The sequence below is a fragment of the Protopterus annectens genome, chromosome 9.part0 (assembly GCF_019279795.1).
Source record: "Protopterus annectens isolate FY-2018-M chromosome 9.part0, PAN1.0, whole genome shotgun sequence".
Taxonomy (NCBI): Eukaryota; Metazoa; Chordata; order Ceratodontiformes; family Protopteridae; genus Protopterus; species Protopterus annectens.
This window is the reverse complement of record NC_056743.1, coordinates 534,606,995-534,633,062: the sequence shown is the minus strand read 5'-3', so window position 1 is coordinate 534,633,062 and position 26,068 is coordinate 534,606,995.

The following is a 26,068-nucleotide window of genomic DNA, read 5'->3' as shown; positions in this document are numbered from 1 at the left end:
TGCCAAACTTTGCCAGTTTAATCATGGGATATTGGGAGGAAGAATACTTGTACAAGAGAGCTGAAATTTTGAATGTCACATTTTTCATACATTTCAGTTATGACCTGTTTTTGATATGGACAGGGACCAGATTGAAATTAGACATTTTTTGGTTAATTTCAATGGATGGGCAGAATGTTTGCATTTTATTGTAAACATCCAGAATAAACCCATTAATTTTTGTATATTATGATTAAGGGGGGAGGGGGTTAAGTTAGAAGTGCTTACTACTATAAAAATTGTCATAGCAATCCATTTGTTATACTATGGCAATATATGTACCCTTCTTCACAAAAGAGAGAGGGGTACTAAAAGTATGTTATGTAGAATAAGAAATCTCTCCAGTAACATAAAAAGGAGTTAAACAAAACCCACACAAAAATGTTTTTATATAGTCTGTCCAGCAAAATGTGTAAGTAATGTTTTGAAACGATCTGGAGTAGAGAAAGTGACAAAAGTCATGGATTCTTCTAGATGTAATCTGGCAGTGGGAATGGTATATAGTCCGGAATGCTCAGGAGTTAATGAGAGGGGGCTCAACATAAAGATGTTAGAGCAAGGTCATAAGATGTTGGACAGGAAGGCAAAAGAGGGGCAGCCAAATGTTACAGGAGTAGTGTTAGTTTGGATGACCCAGACATTTATTGTGTAAATATATTGACATTAACCACCAAGATTTGTGTGAGAGTGTTCATTAAAATGTATAGTTTATTGAGCTATATGCACATTATGTAGCAGTTTTTACAGAGGTAGAACTACAAAAAATAAAGAAAGAAATAATACAGTGAAAACACAAGGTGTGTTGAGAACAAAGAAACCCTCAATGCTTTATTCAGGCATTTCTTAATTTGTGCAGTTTTAAAGAAAACTGTTTTTTTTTTCTAGATCATGCAAGTCAGAATGTGAGGGATAAAAGTAGGGGCAATTACTTGGACTTTCTCGAATATAAATGGCACGTTCTATGTAATTCTACCAATAAGTATCGTTTGAACACAGCTATTCATTTTAAAAGTTATTTAAAAATACCCAGTTCTTTTAAATGTTAAGTGATTCACTTTTAATTGATTGATTTACTTGTATATAAAGACTTTTATTATAGGAGTGAAATGAGTCTATTGAAGTCTCCAGTTCATTGTGATAGAGTGATGAAAGCACTAATTGAAATAGTTATTGCATGCGTTTATTTCATGTTTATTCATATGTTTTGCAAAACAAATGTGGGTATTTGGATTTCCATTTGGTCAGAGATAATTTTCCATTACTGCTTGCTGTTTTTTCTAATATGGACAAAAGATGTCTGTGTCAGTTTCATGGGTTTTGAAAGGATAGCAAATGACTAGGATGAAGTTTAGAAAATACAGTAAATCCTTTCGTTTTACTGCAACACTTATTGGACTACAAAGCAGTGCAGTCATGTGGACAAAAGAAAAACATATCCATAAGTCACTGACAGTGAAGTGAACCTTACAGAAATAAAAAACAATATGTTTGAAACTGTAAGCTGGGGGCATGGGGGAATGCATCCAGTGTTATGAGTGGAGGATAAACAGACAAGTGTATGCTTGGCATATTTAATATTTTATTCACTATTCAAATGCCAAAGGTTTGTATGTTTCCTTTCACATTCCTTTCATAGTTAAGAGAAAAATAACAGAAAAATACATTGGTAACTGTACATACATTTGTTTTAATCAGAAGTAGAAATGTGCTTTTTAACAGTCTAACCATGGAACAGATTGGATATTTTGAAAGCGTATATGCTAATTAAGAATTTTTTATGTCCATAATTATAAAGACTTCATCACAGTCTGATTAAGATATGTAAATTGGTATTTTGGAAGCCTTGTGTTCACTATTCCATAAATGCCTGAAGCACAGAAGCATTTGTGCATGATTCATATAATTCAGGCTAAAAGCAGAATATACACAGTGATTTCTGGTTAATTAGTAGTATAGTGTAACAAAATATGCTTTATCTTACATTAGAAATTATTTGCAAACATATTTGAAGATGTGTATGCAAATGTATACAAATATGCATCATATGGCTATATATATATATATATATATATATATATATGCGCGTGTGTGTATCTCTGCATATATATATATATATATATATATATATATACATACACTTGTACATGCACATATTTATGGCTACCTAAGTATATGCAGAATGCAAATCTTCTCAGAAAGACTTGGAATAAAAAAATCTACATTGCTCTTTGTTTACAGCTTTCATTTGCTTTCAAGAAAATATAAAATTGAATATTTCATATTAAATGTCATGTTGGGATAAAGAATGCTGTTTCACATTTCACCACATTCTCGTCTTTGATTATTTGTATGCAGTATTCTGTTTTGCTTTAGAAAAGATGCTGAAAATTTTTATTGCTTGGTCTCTCTTTATTAAGACCTAATTATAAGGACCATTATCAATACTGGAAAAAAAATTGCTAATGCTAAGGTTGTAAAAGCCAACAATCCTTTCAAAATTTGAAAGGATTTGTATTCATGGCCAAGGGTGCATATTTTATTTTTTTTTGCCAAAAATAAGCAGTATCTAACTGCATTTCTGTTACATATCTGGAGCAGTGGAGAGGACACTATAGCTAAACACTTTTTTTTTTGTTTCTGATAACTCCAGAAGGGCAATATGGCTAAATACAAATAACTGTACTTCAGGGCTGTTCTAAAGAAGGAAATAGTGTTCCTTTATAAAATACCTCCAAGTGACAACCCAATTCATTATACCATTCAGTCTCAGATGACATAAATATCTGCCTTTTTTGTCATTGCTGATTTTATTTCCTTTACCCTTTAGTTCAACATGAAGGTCAAATGATCACAAATGAAACAATTTTGTAGATTTCATACCTACATCAGTGGTTGTAAATAGTGTTTTTCTTTTTTATATCTGAAGTCATTTCTTTCTACCACAGATGAATAAAGGAAAGGTTCTAATAACATTTTAGTGCATTCTTTTGTGTTGTGTACAGTGTTTACATTTGTACTTTAATATACCTGTCAAAAGGTACAGCAAAATACATTTGGACACTAATCAGTACATTCAAAATAATGCAGAAAAAAGGGACCACAAAACGTGTAGTGATTATTTTGTTTTTAAACCCGGGTTAATATTAAACTGACCTTGAAGTGTGTATACAGAAAATAACATTATCAGAAAGGAATGCTATTGAAATATTCACTTAAATACCTCCTATTTAAAAAAAAAATACAGAACTGCAAAAATTACATTGTGCTAATAAGAGTTGTGCTGAGTAAATAAACTTTCTTCATTCAGTTTTGCCTCCATTCCTTCCTTATGTTACATGCTAACTGAATAACGGTATTTCTAGGATGCATTCCTAACTCATTGTGCTTAAATTATAACAATCCGTGCTTACACGGATTTATACTCCTAGAACCTACAATAAGACAATGTTCTTAAAATTATTCATTGAGCCTTGCTAGTGTTTTCCATTGCAAATTATGTTTAGAGTAATTACATGACTGGTCAGAAAGGTCATTGTTGCCCTTGTCTATCAACTCAGTTATTGGAGTTATGGTTTAGCACTCGAGACTTGAGTAGCATTCCCCTGATTAGTCAGTATGCTGTTTTTCAGGGAAACTGTACACACTCCACTGCGTTAGCGCTAGCATTTTTTGCCTGTGAATTTTAAGTTGAGGGGCATGCCTGATAGAAAAATAGCACTTGGCACTATAGCTAGTTACACCTCTGAGCATACTTTGGTATGATCCTTCAGTACTGTGGTGAATGAGTGCCAGTGGGGGGAGATAGTACAGTAATTACATCTGTGGAAAACCATGTAGGTATGTTCCACGTGTCACATGTACACTGCATGCCACTACTGTACCCACTGTCATTCTGGTACACGCAGGAGCTGTGAAATGCTTCACTACTTCATTTGAAATGGTGTAAATGAGTGGCAACACTGACTAAAGACACTTTGCAGGACCAGTGCTATTGGGCATCATGAGTTGTTAGCTGTACTGGTAGTGGATCACAACTACGTAGATGGGCTGAGGAAGTCTGTTTTAATGGGGTCATCCACTATCACTCAAGACTAAAAGTTAGCTGCAGTGACATAATGCCAGCTGTCTACTTGTGGTGAGTGAAGGCTCAGGTAGCACACCTGATGTTATGCATTTTGTCGTGTCCCACCTGGAGTTGTAGATAACAATATTTACCTAGCCCCCACTCTTGATCACACATTTCCTGCAGCCAGCCATATGCCCCTTTCTGTTTTTGCTTATCAACCCATTGTATGAGGCAGTAGATCTGGATTCAACATAGGCAGTACTGGTGTGAGCTATGGACATGGTCACTACCTGTTGGGTTGCGACATGAATATATCATGTTGAGTCAACCTGATAACGCTGACGACAATGGTCAACAACAACGGAGATGATCGGCAGTTGAAAATACCGATGCTGATAACACCGACATGTTAAGGTAAGTGTGGGGTTAGGGTTAGGGGCAGATTAAGTGAGTTAGGGTTAGGGCACGGGTCAGGTGAGTGTGCGATAGTGGAGGACCTTAGGGTTTGGGTTAAGATTAGTGCATAGATAGTTGTGTATGTAAGATTTAGTGTAGGTTGTAAGGTTTTTGGTGTGCTTGTGTTGTGTGTGCGCTTTTTGGACAGGGCATTTGTTTTGTTTGTTGATTGTCGGGATTGTGGTTTGTCGGCCATATGAAGTTTAGTGTTTTTGAACTTTTGGTTTTGATGTGTCAGTGATTTCGTTGTCGGTGTTTTTGCGTGTCAATGTTATCAGGTAGACCCATCACATTACATTTGCTGTCCTAGAGAGTACCCATGAATTGCTGCTTGTTGAGAGATACATTCCATGGACTATTGTGGAACATGATCGGATGGTGATCAGTCATTACCTGTGTTTATGTGCTGTGTGTTGCCCTGTTGCATCAGTTAATGCTCTGTATATATTGAGTAGACACCCATTTATGCCATCTGGCATATATAGCTCCCATGAACAATAGGACAGACTATATGGCCCATGTCGGTTGGCCTCTTGAAATATTTTGACCTAAACCCAGATGTACATCTTCATGTCATCTGTGGCTATGTTACCTGTGTAGCAGTGGTGCTGACCTGATGGCATGACCTTTAATGAACACAGGTAATGCTAGATGATCATCCTGCTTCTCCACCATCACTCAGCTGTGGATGACTTGATTGTGCCCTCTCTTGTTAGCAATGCTGACAGTGTCATTAGATTGTGTCTTGTACATGATGCTGTTACTTGCTGTCAACAGTGATCTGCTGACATCAGGCACATAACTTGTTTTGCTGCATCCTCTCTCAGTGTAAAATGTTGATGCAGACAGCTAACATACCTGTTAAAATGCAGCAACAAGCAAGTCTCCCATGACAATATTCGGCCTGATGCATGGCAAATAGGGTCTGTGAGCACATAAATTTTATGTGGCGCATATCCTCACTGTTACAGTCCTGAGCTCACTGGATGATGTATTGTAAATGTATTTGCTTAGTCACCTATTCAGAGGTGCAACTCTCAGGAAAGGCATATGACACAGCTCACTTTAAGCACCCCCTACAGACACTGGGGTAGTGGTGACAAGTATAGTCCCCACCTGAATGCCACCATCAGGCATGAAGTCTTTTCCTCACTTTGCTCTGTGTGGAGCATCAAGAATTCTTCCATCTTTGTGGGAGGCCTCATTACTGGTCAACTCCTAATACTGAGTTGCGCTCTCACAATTCTCTGCACCCAGTTCTTGGCATACATTAACTGGTTATGGACTCTTTGATATGTGTATTGTATTTTCCTGTTGTGGCTGTCCACTAACATTGATGTACTGCATCAGTCCCTACCAAACCTGGTGCTGGAAGACTCTGCTTTACCCTTCTCAGTGACAAGCACACAATATATGTGTAGGAGCTGTAGCAGCATATCCATCTCCTATATGGTTAACTTCTCCACTCAGTGTCAGAAGAAAGAAACCACAAAGCATTCTATAGCTATGTCAAGAATCTCAATGGCAACACTCAGATCTGCTTGGAGTTACAGCACAATGGCACTAAATATACAGAACCAACTGATATTGCCAAAATCCTGGCAGGTAAGTTCAGTGCTAACGTTACCCCCCTCTCACCCCCTAAAGGGTCCATCTTTATACCGGAAGAATGCAAAGTTCCTGTAATCATGGCTGCATAGGTAAAAACCACACACTTCAAAGCCAAGAACACAGCACCCGAGGGACCTGACAACATCCCAGGCTGCGTTCTACACAAACTGCAGAATGAACTAGCACACCACATAAGCACCATGTTCAATCATAGCCTCACCTCAGGCATTTTGCTCACTGAATGGCGCACAGCAATGGTTATCCCACTCCACAAAGGGGGAGCCACCACACACCCTGGGAACTACCGCCCCATTAGCCTAACGAGCCTGGTCTGCAAGGCCATGGAACGTATCATTATGGATCTTGTACAGACATCAGTAATCTCCAAACTCTGGACCCCACCGAGTTCAGGTTTGTAAAAGGCAGATCATGTCTCCTAAACCTGATAGACGACTTTGAAGCAGACAGCAAAGCCGTAGACGAGAGTAAGGTGTTTCTCACAACCTATCTAGAAATTGCCAAGGCTTTTGACACCATCCCCCACTCTGGAATTATAGATAAACTCACTAAACTAGGTATAAATCCCTATGTCACAAGATGGTTTGCCAACTGGCTAATTGAGGGATTCCACACTGTGAAAGTAGCAGACTCCAAATTCAACTTCAGACCAGTGACAAGTGGAGTACCACAGGGTTCAGTCCTGTGTCCTCTCCTGTTTGGTATCTACTTTTCTGAAGTACAGGCTAACACAGAAGGTCTTTAGCTAACAAAGTTCACAGATGACTGCAAATTAGGAGCCATAATCAAAACTGCTAACGATGTTGACATCCTACAAAAGGGCCTCACGGAGACCGATAACTGGTGTCAAAGCCATGGCCTCAAGCTCAATGCCAAAAAGTGCATCGTCATCCCTTTGATAAAAACTCTGTACCCATGAGCTACCACATAGGTGGTAGTCTGCCTAACACCAAAAATGCGATGAGACCTTGGGACACAGGTGGGCAGTAGTCTCTCCTTAGATAACCACATCACCACAGTAATAAGGAAAACCTACGTGGCACACTTAATCACAAGAGGTTTCTCATCCAGGAAAAAAAAGAGGTCATTGTTCCCTTCTACTCATCACTCATTAGACCCATTATAAAGTGCAATGCCCCTTTTGGTATCTACCTCACAAGACATCAACATCTGGAAAGGCCGCAGAAATACCTCACAAAGAGGATTACTGGCCTCAAACAGATGCCCTATGTAGACCGTCTCAGAAAACTGCAGCTTTTCTTCGTCGCATATCGCCTGCTCAGAGGCAATCTCTGCCTAACATACAAAGCTATGTCAAACCCAGAGCTGTTGGACATACTACACTTAAAGAAATCCCTATCCCTCCAAGCTACATGGTCTAGGGACGTAAACCTTGTCACTACAATAAACAGAACATGCTAGCAGGATAGATTTCTGTCCCAGAGACTTCTTATACTCTGGAGCAAACTACCTATCTATATCAAACAAAGGTCCTCATTAGCACACAACAAGAAAAATCTCGATGACTGGATGGGAAATAGGAAATTCACCCCGGGTATCACCTCTGTGGCTTTGCTCGACAGGAACACAGGAAAATAATTTTCTTGGGTGACGAAAGACAAGGTAACCTTTTTGCCTAGGCTTATATAGGCCCTAGGGGCCAATAGCCTAGTACCTACCTATGAACCTATAAGAACACAGGGAGGACATGCAGACTCTGCACAGAAGGCACCACAGCCGAGAATCTAACTGGAGAACCTCTTGCTGTGAGGCATCAATGCTACGCTGCACCACTGCACCATCCAATGTCAACAGTTTATACAGCATGCCCAAGAACAAAAGATCACAGGCTATAAATGACTACAGAACCATAAGAAAATAACTAGCATCTAAAACCATTAAGTCCTGTCACATTTACAACTTCTTAAGAAAATATATATATATATATATATATATATATATATATATATATATATATATATATAGTGATGGAATATACTAAGTGTTGGTATCCTGTGTGTTATCAGTATTATGAGATTCAGTATTTTGAACTTTCAAGATTTTGGTCTCAGGATTTTGGGCTTTCAGGATTTTGTAGCACTCCCATATATAGTCTGCACTGGCTACAGGCCCTGATGCTGAGATGTCACTTGCCACCATATCTAATATACAGCCACCCCCACTTACAAAAAGGGGTGACTTTCCAATAAAAAAATATATATATAAAATCACTGCATCTCCTCCCCTACCTTATGGTGGTTGTTCTGCATTTCCTTATACAATTTGCTATCCCCTTTCCTACCTTCCTATTTATCCACTTGCATACCTTTTATGATAATGAATGTTGGGTTTTGCTGTGCACACCCTTGCTGCTGATTGTTTTTTTAATATACGATGCTTCTTGAGCTGGATGGGAGCAACATGCACCTATTCAGCACTACAATGTTGATTTCAGTGTGCACTACTCATCTGCATAGCTCTCAAGTAACCAGATTTTCACAGAATCTTCAGATTTTTTCTTCATATTTTTGGTCTGTTCCTCATAAAATTTGTGGTTTTCTAGCAATGGACTGAGGATTGAAATCGCTAAATAGACATACATTTAAGTTTCAGACTTCATATCCTTCATAAAAAAAAAAACATTGCAACACAAATGCTTTTACTCTGCCAACTTTCTAAGTTTATAAGAGCAGTATTTAAATTTGGTCTCTATTTTTAGTCTTTCGTCTCCTCATTATGTTAGAATTTATCTAGATTTCTTGCACTTTGAGGTTGAGAGGTATTCTCTTCTGTGCTCCCCTGCCTTGCCTGTGACATTTGTCTCAACAGTCACACTTAATCTGCTCCTGTAGTATAGTGGCCTAGTGATGTTTATCCCATTACGACATTGCGTCTCTCTAATGATGCACTCCTTTCCTCAGTGTGCAGGCACTGTCCAGTGCCTAACCCATGTATGATGAGCTGTGCAGTGACCATCTTTAAAATAGCTCTACAAAAGCATGCAGCACTGGCCTAAATTTCAGAATCTCTGTGCTTGTGAAACTAGACATTACTATGGAGTAGCAGTTAATATTCAGAAATCAAAAATATCACTTCAGTGTCTATTGATTTTGCCAGGCATTGTTTACAAGCATTTGTTCAGTTCTTGGTGATTTAGTGTTGATTTAAATTACCCAAACTTCTGTTCCTGGATGAGTAGTACCAAAAGCTGTAGCTTTAATGATATCATGTAAATGCATGCTCTTTACTGACGCTATTAATAGGATTGTGGAATACGCTCATTACAGTGAACATACATTTCTTATTTCCACGTTAATATAATTGTCTTAAGCTAATTAGTTTGTAACAAGTGCAATAATGTTTCAGTTTTGGCATGGAGTTTCCCTTATATTGCATCATGTAATATATCCACTTTCTGTTTAAAATAGTTTTATTATTGATCCATTTAGTATAAAATCACATCCTTTTATGCACTGTCATTTAAATTATGTATTAAAGCTGAAAGATTTAAATCTCTTTTAAGGCAGCTATTTGGCAGAGAATATTAGAATTAAGCCTTAAAAATCTTTTACACAAACATAGAAGAATCTTACACTTTAACAAGCAGAAGTAGAAACCCTCCATGAAGTTAATTCCATATTTCTTTTTGCCCTTTGCTTGGTAGTCTTGAACTAGTTCTAACTTATGCACAACATATTGCTTCACTATCTGAATTCATCTACATGAATCAACAGAAATGTAAATGCCATTTGAAGGAAGGAGTTGAGGTGCATTCACTATCATGTGAAAGTAAAAAGAATATTTCTAAAAATTCTACTCCACGTCAGTGTTTTCTTTTGTTTGCAATGTGCTTGTTACCAAAGATTAACTATATATCAGGATCTTTAGTAATATCCCTGCCAGTAATACCGCGCAAGGAGAATTTGTTCTATCATGTCTCATTTCCCAATATCCTTAAGGATAAAGGCCACATTCTTTTCAAAGGACCTCTGAAGTACCTTGTAATCTATGGAATTAGGAATGTTGCAGATATTGTGCCCTCACAGTGTCTCTATAGTATGTCTCATCCTTCCTTGGCATGTCATTCCTTAAGTATTTGTTGAGTTACAGTTTTGAAAGTCCTTGCAAGTGTCTTAAGCTGCTCTGGGGTAACTGCTGGTTCATCACCTTGCTTTATAATGTGTTGTCATATCATGACATTGGGGGAAAAGAGGGTTAGTCAGTGTAACCTGCCACAGCAGTAAGGATGACTTACTTGAGGTCATAGGATGCCCTAATGATCTCTGTCGGCTCAAACTGTAGCAGAGAAAGTCCTTGGAGATTTGGAGGGGATAGGTATATCTGACATAGGACAGGTGCAGAGGGACAAGCTGATGGCTGGCTGTTAGGGAGGGTATAGAAATATTTATACCAGGTACCTTGTGAATAAGGATATGTCTGATGTGAAAAAATGGCATTTTGAAAATTAAGTAAAAGGCCTTCAGCTAGGTATGAAGTAGTATTTTCCATGGCCTTTTTATAGGGTCCCTATTAAATCAGCAAACACTGTTTAATTGACCCTCTTTAATCAAAATGTCGAAATCCTGAAAACACAGAACAGCGATTTTTTTTCCCAAGGGAAAAAAAATCACTGGGACGTTTTCGAGACATTGCCATTTCCTCCACTATGGTGTGATCTCGGAGTTGGTATATTTAAGTAGAGAGGGTGAGGGGGACACAGCCCACCACTTTTTTTTTTTGTGTTCGTTTGGAGTTTTTTTTTGTTGTTGTTTTGATTTTATTTACGGAGCAGCGATTTTTTTTCCCCGGGAAAAAAATTGCTGTTCCGTGTTTTCGGCATTTTGTCGTTGCTACATTTTATGGTCGATTATACAGGGTTCACTATTTCAAGCGTTCACTGTTATAATATAGACCATTTTTAATATGCCTTATCTCATGGTGCTTTTTTCCCTCTCCATTGCAGTGGAGCTAGGCTGGAGTATAAGATTAATTACTTGATAAAATCAAAATACTGAAAATTTAGCTTTGAGTTGATTCTATATAATAATTAATAGCATACTTCTCAGTCTGTTAGTGCAAGAAATCTGAATAAAGCCAAAGTTAATGGCATGTGGGGCAAAGACCTACATATTGGGTCAGATTTTAAATATCACTGTTATAAACTACAAGTTGCTACAATAACAAGATTTGTGTAAGCATGCATTTTCTGAAGGATATTAAGTCTGAAAATCAGATGTATTCCATTATTTAGTGACTTCAGTCTTCACAGCTTTGCCAGAAAATCATAAATTTTATGAGGAACAGACCAAAAACATTAGGCAAAAATGTGGACTTTTATGACTTGATTTATACCATGCTTTCTTTCTGCATTGACTAATGACTTGCCTATCCAAACGTTCATGAGAAATTCTGAAGGATTTTTTGCCCCAGTGTTCTCCATAAAAGCACTTAAGACAGCTTAATGAAGGCCTCACTCAGCTGGGAGAATCAAATCCATTGCTATTCCTTGAAACTACATATATTAAAACACAAATTCTTGTGTAAATAGTATGCCTGAACACAATTACTGAACAGACACACTAATGTAAGTTTTGCCCCCCCCCCCCCCAGCATGGATACAAGTGTCAGTGCACCTCTTTCATTACAGGTTTGCACCACAACTCATTTACTTTATTATTTTCACTCAGAGATGGCTAAATTTATAGAAAGAACTTTTAGTAACAGGTGAAAATGTTTTCCTCTTGTTGCAGGAGGCCACAAGCCTGAAAAACTTAAATACCATAGAAACCGTTAGAAACAGCCACTCATTGCAAATTCCCCAGTAACTAAGCCTTTAGCATCATCTCCCTACCATCAAATCAAAATTCACCTCACGTCTTTCCTAATCAAATTGATGCCCCATTTCCTTTCACCTGCTAACATGTCTATGGGCAAAGAAATTCTGAAAGCAAATTTCAAATATGTCCCCTTCGTCATGGCCACTACTCAAAACAAAAAAAAATAACTGCATCCAAACCACGGCTAACAATATCTACAGATCTGCAAGATAAAATATTTATTTATTTTACTTTTATTTACTGGGAAAGTCCAACTTGGAACCAGCCAAATTTCAGCAGGGGCCCAAGAGAAGTGCTCCAGATGCATGCCTTTGGAATGTGGAAGGAAACCGGAGCACGCTGAGGAAACCCACATAAAGGCAGGGAAATGCAAACTCCACACAGAAGGCACCCCAACCAAGAACTGAACTGGTGAGCCACTTGCTGTAAAGCAACAATGCAAACCACTGTGCCACCACTACAGTATAATTAAGAAGGCAACACACTGCTTCTAGTTATGTACGGTTTCACCATACACCTACGGTCCTTCACCTATAAGCTCATAAACCTGGATTGCTCTCCTCCTTCATCAGCATATTAACTGAGAGATACATTACATGTAGTCTAATATTGCAATGTTAGGAACCTCCCTTACCACTCCTAGGAATAGAGTAAATAGTGCTAACACAGTTCCTTAGGTTCAGCCCCTCCCACTGAAGATATGATCACCTTTCTACTGTCAAAAATACTATAACAAAATAAAGGAATTTTTGAATCTTGATGCCTTCTTAAGTGTTATATATAAAGATGAATTAATTACATGCCTGCATATCACATTACCTCTATTTCTGCCTTCACTTGTCATCTAATTGTCTTTACTATATGTGTGTATATCTGTATCTCTGTCTCTCACTCTCTCTCTCTATATATATATATATAAATATATATATATATATATATATATATAAATATATATATATATATGTGTGTGTGTGTGTCTATATATATATATTTATATATATAAATATATTATAGTTACTATATATTGAATTACTTTGTATACTGCATTGCGAGTTAGTTATTTAGCTTGTTTTTAGCTAAATACTGCTGATTTGCCTGTAAAACATTGATTTATTTATAACTAAGTATGCATCCATTTGAAGGACTGTCAGCTTTATCTGTCTTTTTTTGCTCTGCAAGATAGGCATGGAATGAAGCATTTGGATCATAAACATTCTACCCACTTAGCAAATTGAATTAAACAAATATAAAATAAAAATAACTGAGTGACTCAGTGTGAGAGAAATAGTAATGTCATGGATTGCCTTTCTTAGGAGACGAGCTAGACAGTGAGAACCCAGCACCTGTGCTGGTAGGAGGCCATGCTTTGTCTTTTACTTCATGACAGACTGTGAAAAAACTCCTTTGCTTACTGGCCTCCATTAATAGGTCTTGCTGGGAATCTGACACTGTGAGAAGAGGAAAGGGGTAAATATATCTAAAGTTGCAGAGGAAGATGAGCATTTTGTCCCCAGTTATTGTCCATACTTTCAGATACAAAAAGAAAAAAAAGTTGCAGGGAAAGTAAAAACTGAGAGGGAGTTGTGCATCAACTGTTAGAGCCGAAGGCTTTCACATGCCCAGTGATGAAGCCAGCACTTGTTTACTAGAAATATTCTTATGAATAGACCAGATAAAGCATATATTATTGCAAGGCTGTACTGGTTAGGAATAAAGAAAGAAGTTGAAATGGCTGTCCCTTAAAAGACTTTAAAAGTTTTTTATTACATTGCTTAACATAGAGACAGCATTTCGATGCACATTGTTTTGGGAACTGGCAAAATCCATCTAGAGCTGTTGGCATGCCATTTTGCACCTGGGGCAAGGCCTGTAATTGGCATCCCTTCTTTCCATCCAAGTTGAAGAGAAGAAAAAAAAATCTAAAACAGGCTTCCAAGGCAGCAAAGACCCGCCCCCAATAAATAAGTAAAAATGTTAAAATATGTGCATAATTATGAGGAACAAAGGCCAAAATCAGGAACAGGTTTTTAAGTATTTTTCTAAATGTATGCTTAGACCTTTGTTAGAATAATAACTAAACATTTTTTTTCTAAAGACTATGAAGTCTACAACTCAAATGTTTGCCATTTAATAGTGACAAAAGGCCTTTATTGTTTTCCAGAAACTCGTACACTGAATTATACAACTAGAAGTGGCAGGAAGAGTTGAGTAATGGTACCGGAATTAAGGAAAACCAGGGACAGATTTTAAATGTTGCTGTTCCTAAATACTTAGAAAAGTTAATAAAGCAACATGTCTTCTTGCACCAGTTTGTGTTTTCTTGAACACAATGAAGCCTAAAATTCAAAATTCTGTAAGTATTTACACATTACAGTGTGTGGTCCTTAAACATTTGGCAGAAAACAACAAATGGCATTCTGTGAGGAGCATACAAAAATAGATAAAATAAGGGACAAGGTCTCATAGTCTGTCAGTACAGGGGATTAAGGAGGTGAGCTGTCAACAAATTGCTTCCTGTAGTTAAGAGCAGAAGGTCTGGTTCCTTTCACTTCCATTTGTCTACTGTGCGAGTCTGACTAAGTTGCTTAACCAGTCAGTACTCCAAGGTTCCCCCTGAACAGGGAATTTTGTGTGGAATGTGTTGTCCATTTATCAAATGCAAAAAAGTAAAATCACGAATAGTTCAGAGCAGCGATACCACTGGAAAATGAGAATTCAAGGCACAAACTAATGAAGAAATGTTAATACTGCTCATTTTAAATACTTAAGCATGATTTTTTTGAAGACTAAGAAGTTTGAATCTCTGAATGCCCATCATTATTAAGTGATTATAGTGAGCAGCCCTTAATTTGCCATCTGACAGAATCACAAAGGACAAGGAAAAAAAATGTGGCAACATTCAGTGAAATTAGGAACAGTTTAAAATCCATAGCAGCTGCTACTAGCTGCTTCCTGCATCCATGGGATGCATGGTGTCTCACCAAACAAAAACAAATCAACAAAGCCAGGATGAGTTGACTACAGTCACATCCTCTCCTCCCCCTGGCACAAAATGGAGAAAATCTCTTAACAAAAAAACAACATAACTAGGATTAGTTGTTGTTCACATTGTACATTTAAGCCCTTGTTCAATAATAAATACTGGCTTCACTGTCCCACTTGCTGCACCTGGTCTCTCTGTCAGAAGGTTGCCATGCATTTTACTGTGATACCTGAGGTTCAGTCCTTGGGTAACATGAAAGGATGATTGCTCATTTGTGTTTATCGAGCTGAAACAGTGACAGGGAGCAACTAGGCAGTTGTTAAATATTTGTGGTGCTTTGTGCAGCTGCAGTTTTGCATTTTTTTTTTGTAATCCAGATAAAATGTATTAAAATTATTTCTTTTGGATGTATTTATTTATCTGACATTTTACCAGGATAGTCCAACTAAGCAAAAAGCCCTTTTTCAGGGGAGGCCTGTGGAGAAAAGCTCCACAGTGTAATAATCAAGAACAGATACAGTGATAAAAAATTGTATAATAGTCAATAAACAGTGGAAAATATTAGGAGAATATTGGTGAAACTCCGCTGTACAATAAGTTAAATTAAACAATAATAAATCAAGAACAGTGCTATAAGAAGGTAATGATACATTTGACAATGTTCAAGCAATCAAAGATAAAACTAGATAAAACTAGAGTAAACATTATCAGCAACAGAACCATATTAATGTAAGAATGAGATTTAGTAATCAGGTAATGATAGACATCCTAATAGCTCATATCTGGTGCTACTGCCCTTTCTTGCATTTCACTTTTTTTTAATGTTTTTTTTTTTTTGTATTACTTTCCTCTTCTGAAAAGTTATGTAATGTATTGTCTTGTGATTGTAATGTACTTTTAAATGTAGCACTTGTTATTTCTGTCCGTCTACAAATGGTGTTATCTGACTGATAAACTATTTTCTGTGGATAGTAAATTGTGTTTATTCTAAAATTGTGGGGCTGCCATAGTGTTTGAAAGTGCTTTTTTTACTGTTTTTATATGTCAAAAAAGTAACTTTTGCATACTGGTAGTTTTACTAGTATTGCTGCTCGTTTTCCCCAGGATGGAGGCACCATTTTGACTTGAGAGTGGAACTGATTGTCACTCCCATGATCAGTCCTCCTTCCAGCCATAAAGAGAAAAAGTTACTCGAACAACGTTTGCCACCACTACAGGATACCAGTTTGCCTCAGCCACATGTGGGCAACTCTGCATTGGCCATTTGTTATACCTCAGATCACTCATCTTTTACCCAGGATACCTCTGGTGAGGTTATTGTGGACAGAGGCTTAGCCACATCCCCTGCGGCTGTTAGGGTCTTCTCAGAGGGCAGGGGAGAGCCACTCTTGACAGTCCTGGGAGAAGCAACAGGGAAGGTTTCCCTGTTGTGTCAGAATACTGTGTACATCCCCTGGGAAGCAGCAGCTGCCATTTGTAACTCAGATGGCCTCAAGTTTTCCTGTTAAGAAACAAAAAAAAAATTGACAATCTACACATCCTCAAAATTCTTTGGATAGAAATAGTTTACTGGACTGCCTCGGGGTTTCATTCAGGGTATTACTCCTCCCTGTAGAGGGATTTCTACTAAAAGAAAGAGGGATGCCTCCTTTCCTGAGGAGATTCAATATTCTGAATCTGAACAGAAGCGTCTATATCATGTTATCGAAATCTTACAACATCGAATCAATAAAGGTTGAACTTTATTGATCGAAGTAGTAAAATATCGAATAATGTAAAAAAAATAAATCAATAAAAAAAAAAACTAGCGTAGGCAGGGAGGCAAGGCCCCCTGCAAACCCCCACACCCCCTTACTTAAATATACCAACTCTGAGACCGCACTACATTGAGGTAAATGGAAATCCCCCCCTTACGGAGATTTCCGTTTACCTGCGCAATGTTCTGAACTTTCAACATTGTCGTACCGACAATATTGTATTCAATATTGTCAGCTTACAACAACGTGAAGTAGACCCGAACAGAAAGATGCAGGGGTGGATTCAAGGATTTTCCCATAGATTTCAGATTCAGACTCAGAGAAAGGCTGTGTTTCTAATTCTCCACATAGGAGCTTCTTTTTCTCTGAAACTATTGCTAGAATAGCCCAGTATTTTCCGTGGCAGAAAACTGAGGTTTCTCAGACCCTCAAAAATATTGAGTTACAAAAAAAAAAATGTCCAAAACCTACGCACATTTCTCCTGTCTGCTTTAAAGGTTATGTTGCTTACTGCCTGCAATTTTCCTTACAGTTAGACAGTTGTCTGTAAAAAAAAAAAAAAAAAAAAAGGGCAGATAAGATGTATAAATATCCTCAATTTTTTAAATTTCTATACACTGTTCCCAAACCTGCCCCAGCAGCTATATAACCTTAGTTGACTCCTCTGCTGCTAACCACTTAGTTATTTCCAGTCCTACTAATAAAGTAGAGAAAATTATTGATAGGGTATGGGGAAAAAAGTGTATACTTATGCAGTTTTGAATTTCAGAATTTTACATTTTCAGGATAATCTGTTGAAGTTTATTCTGACATATTGTGAAAGTATGAGGAATGTTTTATCTACAGTTTCTCCTTGTGAAGAAAAATCTGCTTTAAATTTAGTTTCTTCTGTTGCACAGGGTCACCACTCATTGTTTGCAGTGTGTGTTTGACTCTTAATACTTCTCCCAGGTCTTTGGCCACTGGTAATGTTTTGAGGAGGTTTGCATGGCTACGTTCTCAGATTATGGTAAAAATGAGATGTTAAATTCTCCCTTGGATAGAAATGTAATGTTTGGCCCCTCTGCTACAGAGGTGATTAAAAAAATTGATGAAAGGGCCAAGCTGATCCAGGAATCTCTAAGACTGTTCAGCTCTCCTTTTCCAACTTGCCAAGGGATTTTCTTATTCCTCATCCAGTTTTGGCAAAGAAAAATAAAAAAAAATAAAAACAGAAACATTCTCAGCAGAATTCAGGTAAACAGATGCTTACATGGCAAGGAGCTTCCAAAAAGCTGTCTCAAACCTCCCGAAACCACTGGCACTCCAAGTCTGAAAGACTATTCCAGAGACACTGTGACTTCCTCCATCTTGGACCTGTTTCTCTTCCAGAAAGTCTGAATCTCCATTTTTCTCTTTGTCAACAGATTGTTTCAGACAAATAGGTTGTGCATCTCATTCATTAGGGCTTCAGATTGCAGTGGCGGGAAGTTCCTCATTTACAGGGGATCATTACTCATCCTGCAGATCAGATTGTTTTGTCTCCACCTGGTCTTCTTCACATGCTGCCACAAGCAGTGATAGAACCAGCTCCTCCTTCCCAGGTGGGGAAGGGTTTTATTCAAGGATGTTCCTAGTCCCAAAGAAAATTATTCAAAACCAGTTCTAGATTGAACGTGATTGTGATAATGCCTAAATTCAAAATGATGTCAATTCACAACCTGTTGCTTCTTCCTCTTTCAGGTTTCCTGCTAACACTAGACTTGAAAGACTAGACTTAAAAAATGCTCATCACATTCCTGTTCATCCAGACTTCATGCATTTCTTAAGGTTTTGTGTGTTTGGATCACATTATCAGTTATCTGCCTTACCCTGTGGACTATCCAATGCACTAGCTCCAGTTATAGCTTATTGATGGCAATTGGGTATCCACAATTTCCTCTATTTAGATGACTTGCTTAACAGTCTTTTGCAAAATGTCCAGAATCTCTCTCTCGAGTGAGAAATCTCTTTCACAAACTGAGATTCCAAAAGACCATTCAGAACTCTTTCCTGATTCCCTCGCACAGGATTGTGTTCCTGTGATGTCAGCCAGGTATCACAGTTCAAATAGCTTTTCATCCACAGAAAAAAATATATCTTTATTTAGATCTATTCCCAAGTTTTTCTTGTCATTAACTTGGAGGGAAATCTTCAGGATTTTGGGTCTCATTGCATCTATGATTATCAGGATACCCTTGGCAAGACTCCATATGAGAAAGACAAAGTGGTATCTGAAATTTCTTTTCTTGAGGCCTCAAAACCTTTCATCTTTTCAGATCCCAGTACTGGGGTTTGTCAAAGGAGAAATCACTTGTATCCTTAACTCAAGGTTTCCCCATCTCCCTCCCTGCTCCAAAGCAGTCAGCCATCACAGATGCTTCAGACTTTGCTTGGGGTGCAGTTTCAGGAGATATGAAAGTGCAGGGTGAGGTATGACTTCACAGCACAGTCTCACTATACAGGCATCCTACATTCTGTCAGAGCAAAATTGTGTGCCAGACTAAGTAGGACTGCAGTTTAAGCAACATGGAATACTTTTACAATACTGTGAAATGTCATGCCATTCAAAGCATGTTTTAGCAGAGAGTTCATAGGTTCATAGGTAGGTACTAGACTATCGGCCCAAGGGCCTATGTAAGCCTAGCCAGCAAGGTACCATAGCTTACGCCACCCAAGAAAGTTATTTTCCTGTGCCACTGTCCAGCAGAGACACAGAACTGATCCCCGGGGTGTATTTCCTATTTCCCATCCACTCATCAAGATTTTTCTTGAAGAATGCTAATGAAGAACTTTGCTTGACATAGATGGGTAGCTTGATCCAGAGTATAGGAAGTCTCTGGGACAGGAATCTATCCCTCCAGTGTGTCCTGCTTATTGTGGTGACAAGATTTAGGTCCCTAGAGCATGTAGCTTGGAGGGATTGGGATTTCTTTAGGTGTAGCATGTCCAACAGCTCTGGGTTTGACATAGCTTTATATGTTAGGCAGAGATCACCTTGGAGTAGGTGATATGCTATGGAGTAAAGCTGGAGTTTTTTGAGGCGGTCAGTGTAGGGCATTCGTTTGAGGCCAGTAATCCTCTTTGTGAGGTACTTCTGTGGACTTTCCAGCTGCTGCAGATGTTTTGTGAGGTACATTCCAAAAGGGGTGTTGTACTCTATAATGGGTCTAATGAGTGACAAGTAGAGTTGTCAGGAATAGAAACTCTGGGTTGGATTATAAGATTATATTACCTGCTCTAGAAGGTATAACACCACCAGTGTCCTATTTTGCATCTAACAGTACCATGCAACGATTAAGTAAGACTGTTTTTGGTGAGGAGGAAATCCATGGCCATGCATTGTTTATTGCTAAATATTATGGTTTTGCACAGGAGGTGATAAGAAATCTGTATGTCAGCACTGAAAAGACAACTCTACAGGATCAAAATAAGAACATATAGATATATCTGTCTTCAGAGATACCGGCCAGTTGTCAAAGCCAGTTCCTAGTGAATGCTACAAACTATATTCATATATGAACTGCTTCCATTAATCTTAAATTACTTCTGTGCTGTCTTTATTTAGAAATATATACATAATTGTGATACTTGCACTATTTTTATTTATTTTTATTTTTTTACAGAAGTTAGGATACATAACTAATCATGCCCATGAACAATAAGAAAGATTTGTAGCAGACAACTTTAGATGGATGTGACAGGAGGGGAATGGTCAAGAGAGGTAGGGGATAAATTAGTCAAAGGAATGAATACAAGGTTATAGATGAGTAAGCCATATCTGTGAAACATTAGCACATGTGAATGTGGCATAGAATAGACCAGAACATATTTATGCCATGCATTTTTACGCTTGAGGAAATCTTACAAATAGTTAGAAGCCTTGCAGAATAAAGAAAAGTTAAACAGTAAACTCTCAATGTTGCAGCCTTGTCAGCTTGTAAAGTTCACTGAAGATAAATGCAGGATTTCACACCTTTTTTTAAAAATTAGTAGGAAGATAAGCATTTGATTGAGATTAAAGTTTAATTACTGATCATGTTTGCATATGATTGATTAATTGTAGACAGATTAACAAGGCATAGAAATGAAATAAGCAAGATGACTTAGAACTGTATGATGTGCAAATACTGATATCACATTATAAATGTGGATGTTTGCAGACAAGAAGCTATAAAAATAGTACAGATAAAATGGTACATTGCCCTGTAATGCGTCTCTTTTACTACTGTGATTACCAAGACATAAGTATGACAAAACAGAAATGGCTGTGCATGACCATATGATTGGAATTACTAAGCCAGATCATTAAACTGTGAAACAATCTCTAGGTATGGTCATTTTGGTTGAGATTATACTCTCTGGACTGAGAATTACTTCTATGTTTCTTACATTTACAATATCCACCATAACTTACCTAACAAATTATTAAACTGCTAATCCTCAGTTATGCATGATCCCCAAAGGATACACCATTTATTCAGTAATGTGTAATTAAACTTTTCTACAATCCAGTGTGACCCAAATAAGCTACTTTGAATTTTAAAACTGATGGGAAAGTCATTTGTGTTAACAAAAAGTGATCCTCCCACATATGTCCCATATGACAGACTCCCAGAAGACTGACTTACAATAATTCTACTGCCTATTTCCTACCTCTGATTAAACTAGCTTCAGCTCTTCTAAAAAAACATATTTAGCTATAATGAAAATGTCAAGGCATGAATGAAATCATGCTTCAGAAACCACTCTCTCTCACTATAGCTATTGATGTATATGTTGCTTTCAGATATATTTAATTTCCATGTTGCAGAAAATGCTAAGGCAAGCTCCTGCTTGATTTAAAATGTCACTGGAACTGTTGCTGGTAATGCAATGCATGGTGGTATAGTAAAATAATTGATATGCAATAATGTTATCTTTTGTTTGATTTTTTAACTTCATTAATGGCATTTATTATTAAAACTGTGTGTGCACTCATGACATTTCACTTAAGATGATCATGTCAAATGCATTTTTGAAAAATTAAACTGGGTAGTGTTTTGAGTTCTGGCATAAATAATTTACACTACCATATTAGCAACACGGAGTGTGTCACAGTGGTGCTTGGCAAACAAATGAAAAATTCTGAATCCTTTCACTGAGAAGAAAATTGTAGTCAAGATAAGCTTCCATGAGATGGAAAAATAAAAATAACCCTTGTATCTGATCCATGAGAGGATACCTAAATGTTAAAGATGCTGAGAAAGGGTGAGGTGGAAGTTGGATCAGAAAAGTGCTAACTTGGTACTGTGCATGGAACCCTGGGAACCCTATACCAATAGAAAAACATAAGTGACTGAAACAGCATTTCCATCTTATATGAGATTTACTGGAAATATAACGCCACATCTGGACACCTTCATATAATTTGTTCTTGTATAATCACTGCATAAATGTCAGAAAATCTGAAACTAGCAGTTGATGCATTTTTTCAGTTTGATGTCAGCTATTAACTTTCTAAGGTTGCACCATTTAACAAAAGTTCCACATACTGGCAGACTAGGAGTGGAGTAATACATTTTTAACTATTTTGGTTTTAAATATTTGGGTGAGACAGTTTTGAATCTTTTATTTCAACTGCATCCTTCTAGTTTTATGTTTATTTCAAGTTATTAAAAAGGTTAGAATGTTTATCCCTCAGGATCACTTTCTGACTCTGCCTGTATCACTCACTCACTCACTCACTCACTCACTCACTCACTCACTCACTCACTCACTCACTCACTCACTCACTCACTCGGATATAAAAACATTTAAAAACATTTCCCAAGATAGCAGTTCTTTGCTTTCTTGTAGTTAAGTGCTTTGAGAGATGTTTTAGAAACTTGCATAAAATTAATATTTGCACCATGAAGTAATAATAACATATAGCTGAAAAAGTTGCAAAATGAAGTTAGAATAACATATAGCTGCCAGAGTTGTAGGCTGTCTCTTCATTGATTATTGATTTCAATCATTAAAGATCAAATCTTCTGAGTGTTTGTCACGGTGTGATAACATGAATGCGGGGAACAAAAACATTTGCAAGGTAGACTGTTGTGACTTTGACTATGTAGTAGTATCCACAATAGTCAGCTGCTGTTTAGTACTTTGTTTCATTTAATATGCGTTAAGGTAGCACATTTAAATGAAACATCTTACCAAACTAACATGGATTTTTACAGTGTCTAGTTATGCTAAAGTTTACCAGTCATAGAAGGTGCTTGCAAAGCTTACACTGAAGTGGAGCATTCTGATAGTATCTCTATAATGTAGTGCCTGATAAAATATACTTTACTTGTTTGTAAATGGTCATGTGTTTAGGACCCAAGATGATGCAAGATGAACACTAGCATCTCCTTAACTTCTTCTATATCTACTGTATGCTTTGTCTGTTCTTACCAGATGTAAAACTTAAAACTTTTTAAATGCTGCAGTAAAGTGGCTGAATTTGCTGTCAGCCTTAAGTAGAGTACTCATCATTGCAGTGACCTGAAATAAGTAAAAGTGGCTTGAGATTCCCAACTATTTAACAAACTTGCATCTTATTACACACAATCTTATATATGCACAATAAAAATTTCCAACACTGAAAGATACCCTGCAACAATACTCTTAATGTAGAGACCTTTGCTCAACCAATAAGCTCTTAATAATTGCAACAAAGTCTAATAACTCGGCAGGTGACACGCTATACTCTCATAAATATCTATGTTCTAAAACACCATCCCAACTTAACTAAAACAGACTATGAAGTATTCCACCTTCAAGCCCTTACTAAAAGAACCCCTAAATCACACTTGGTCATGCACATGTTACTCACCAGTCTAACTCTATTTTCCTTTGTCATCTCATAGCCCCATATGCCATTATAACCTGTAGACCCTTCTACATAACAAACATCACTCTTCCTGAGTTACCTTCCTATATTAATCCCCACTTATCATTTAATTTTCTTTCTGAGCTGTCAAATGATTCATCTCCTTTAAATGAACTCCACCCCTCTCCCATAACCAGGCTCATCTTCCTCTTCAACTGATGTTACACAGTCCTTCCATCAGTTTTATTTATTCCTAACCTCTATACTGTAACCCTCCTTACCCGTGTCTTTGCCAAGTCATATCTAATGTCTGCTTGTCATGAACTGTTTGCATACTAAACATTTTAATTTTAATAATTTAATTATTAAATTGTAATAATTTAATATGTATAATGTCACAACAGAATGAAGAAATGCTTTAAGTTGGTGCAGTGTAATTAGAAAACAATTTCCTGTCTGTATCTAGATGTCTTAAGAATTGTCTGCTTGGTGAATTAAAAAAAAAAAAAAGTTTCATCTTAAGTGTCAATGTATCAGCTGAAGATATTCTCCCTGAGTTTCCTCTGAAAATTGATTTTGTGCAGTCAGACTTTTCCAGTCAACAAAGATGAATAGTGAATAAGTAAATAGTTCATCAAGATGTCTGTCATCCACAGTGTAGACTGGATTATCAGAATGTACCTATACAATGATGGTTGAATTGAAGGGTCATGATGGACTTGTTCTGTTATTAAACAAGTTTTTTTTTTTTGCATGTTGTCTCTGAAGAGGTAGTATGAATGCTGTAAACTGTGCTGTTTTCCTATTCTATAAGCTTTTGTATACTTCCTTATTTGTGTTGTAAGGAACAGTTATTCAGAGCATGTATTCAGTATCAAATTAGTATTAAGGTAACAACGGGTAGTTTTCCTTTAGCATGTTTCCTACATTTTTCTCAGTATATGAGTAACTCAGACACTACAATACTGCAAATTCGGTGTTTCCTTAAAGCCACTATCTAAAAGGTTTGTTTGTGAAAACAAAAAGTCCAAATTGGCAAAAAAAACTTTTTCAGCAGAGGCCAGGGGAGAAAAGTTACTCAAGGTATAGACAGTAACATAAATACATAGTGCAATAAATTGTTTGAGCATACACAGACTAAAAAAAACTGTTGTTTGACTGCACAATAGTCAAAATACAAAAACATGAACATCTTTATATAAGCAATACATTGATATGAGATCATTCAAAGGTAGATTAGAATGAGTGTTGATACTAGCTAACTTTACACCCATAGTATTTCATAATAGTAGGACACTGGTAAAGTGAATTTTCATAACACCGTAAAGTTGATGAGAGTATTGTAAAGTGTATGTGGCTAAGTAGATGAAATAGTACAGGACAGTTTTGAAATTTATTAGCCAAGTAGTTATTTTAGAGCAGGATGGGAAAGAATAGACATAATTTAAGGGGCTTAGCCAGTATGGTATCAGTAAACTCATGAACCCTTGAGGTGTTTTTTTTTTAATAATTGCTTGAAGGATTTCAGGTCATTAGTTTGAGTGAGACAGGAAAGATTCCAAGCTTTAGAGACACGTAGGGAATGTATTGAGTCAGCTGTAGTACTGTTTGATTTAAGTCGGTGCAGTAAGAATTTGGCAGTAGAAGAAAGAGTCCCGGATGAGGAGTTAGGTTTAATGAGGCATTCCTAACCAATTTATCACTGCACTGATGGCATCTATATGGCTTATCAGCTTCACATTTAGCTCTGTATTTGTAGCAGGATTATTTGTTTAGCTTATATGTTGACAAATACAGGAAGAGGATATAGAGGGATGGGTAACAGAGGAGTAGAGGCACTAGTTTGCCTATCATAGTCAGTCAAGTTAGGGTTTAAATAACAAAATAATACCTATAAAGCACTGGAGACACTTGCTAAAACACGAAGAAGTATAAAACTAACAAAAAATAGCAAAGGTTTGGCTCCAAAATATTAGAGGCTTTAATATTCAAACAATGTCCAGTAATCTTGCGGTTAGACAGTTAAGGAATACCGTAGCTAAACCCTACTTTTCAGGACCATCACATAAAATCTAAACAGGGAACAAGAACAAACTTAGAATGTCTTTTAGTTATACTAGAGATGTTTCTTCATATACTAGTGTCATTAATGAACACTGGAACATTTTAATGACAGATAAACACATAGGGGACATTGTAGGCACTAGACCACAGTTCTCTTTTAGGAACAAAAAGTCATTGAAAAACAGATTATGTATCAATAAGCAAGGCCTTTATTCACAGTCAATTGGAGGCACAAAACCATGTGGCCATTATAAATACTGTATGTACATTTTGAGAAACAATACTTTTAAACATCCAGACACAGGAGAAGTTTTTACCATTAGGGTGCAAGCCACCTGTGATACGTGGTATATTTAGCTACCTGTTGTGTGTGCAACA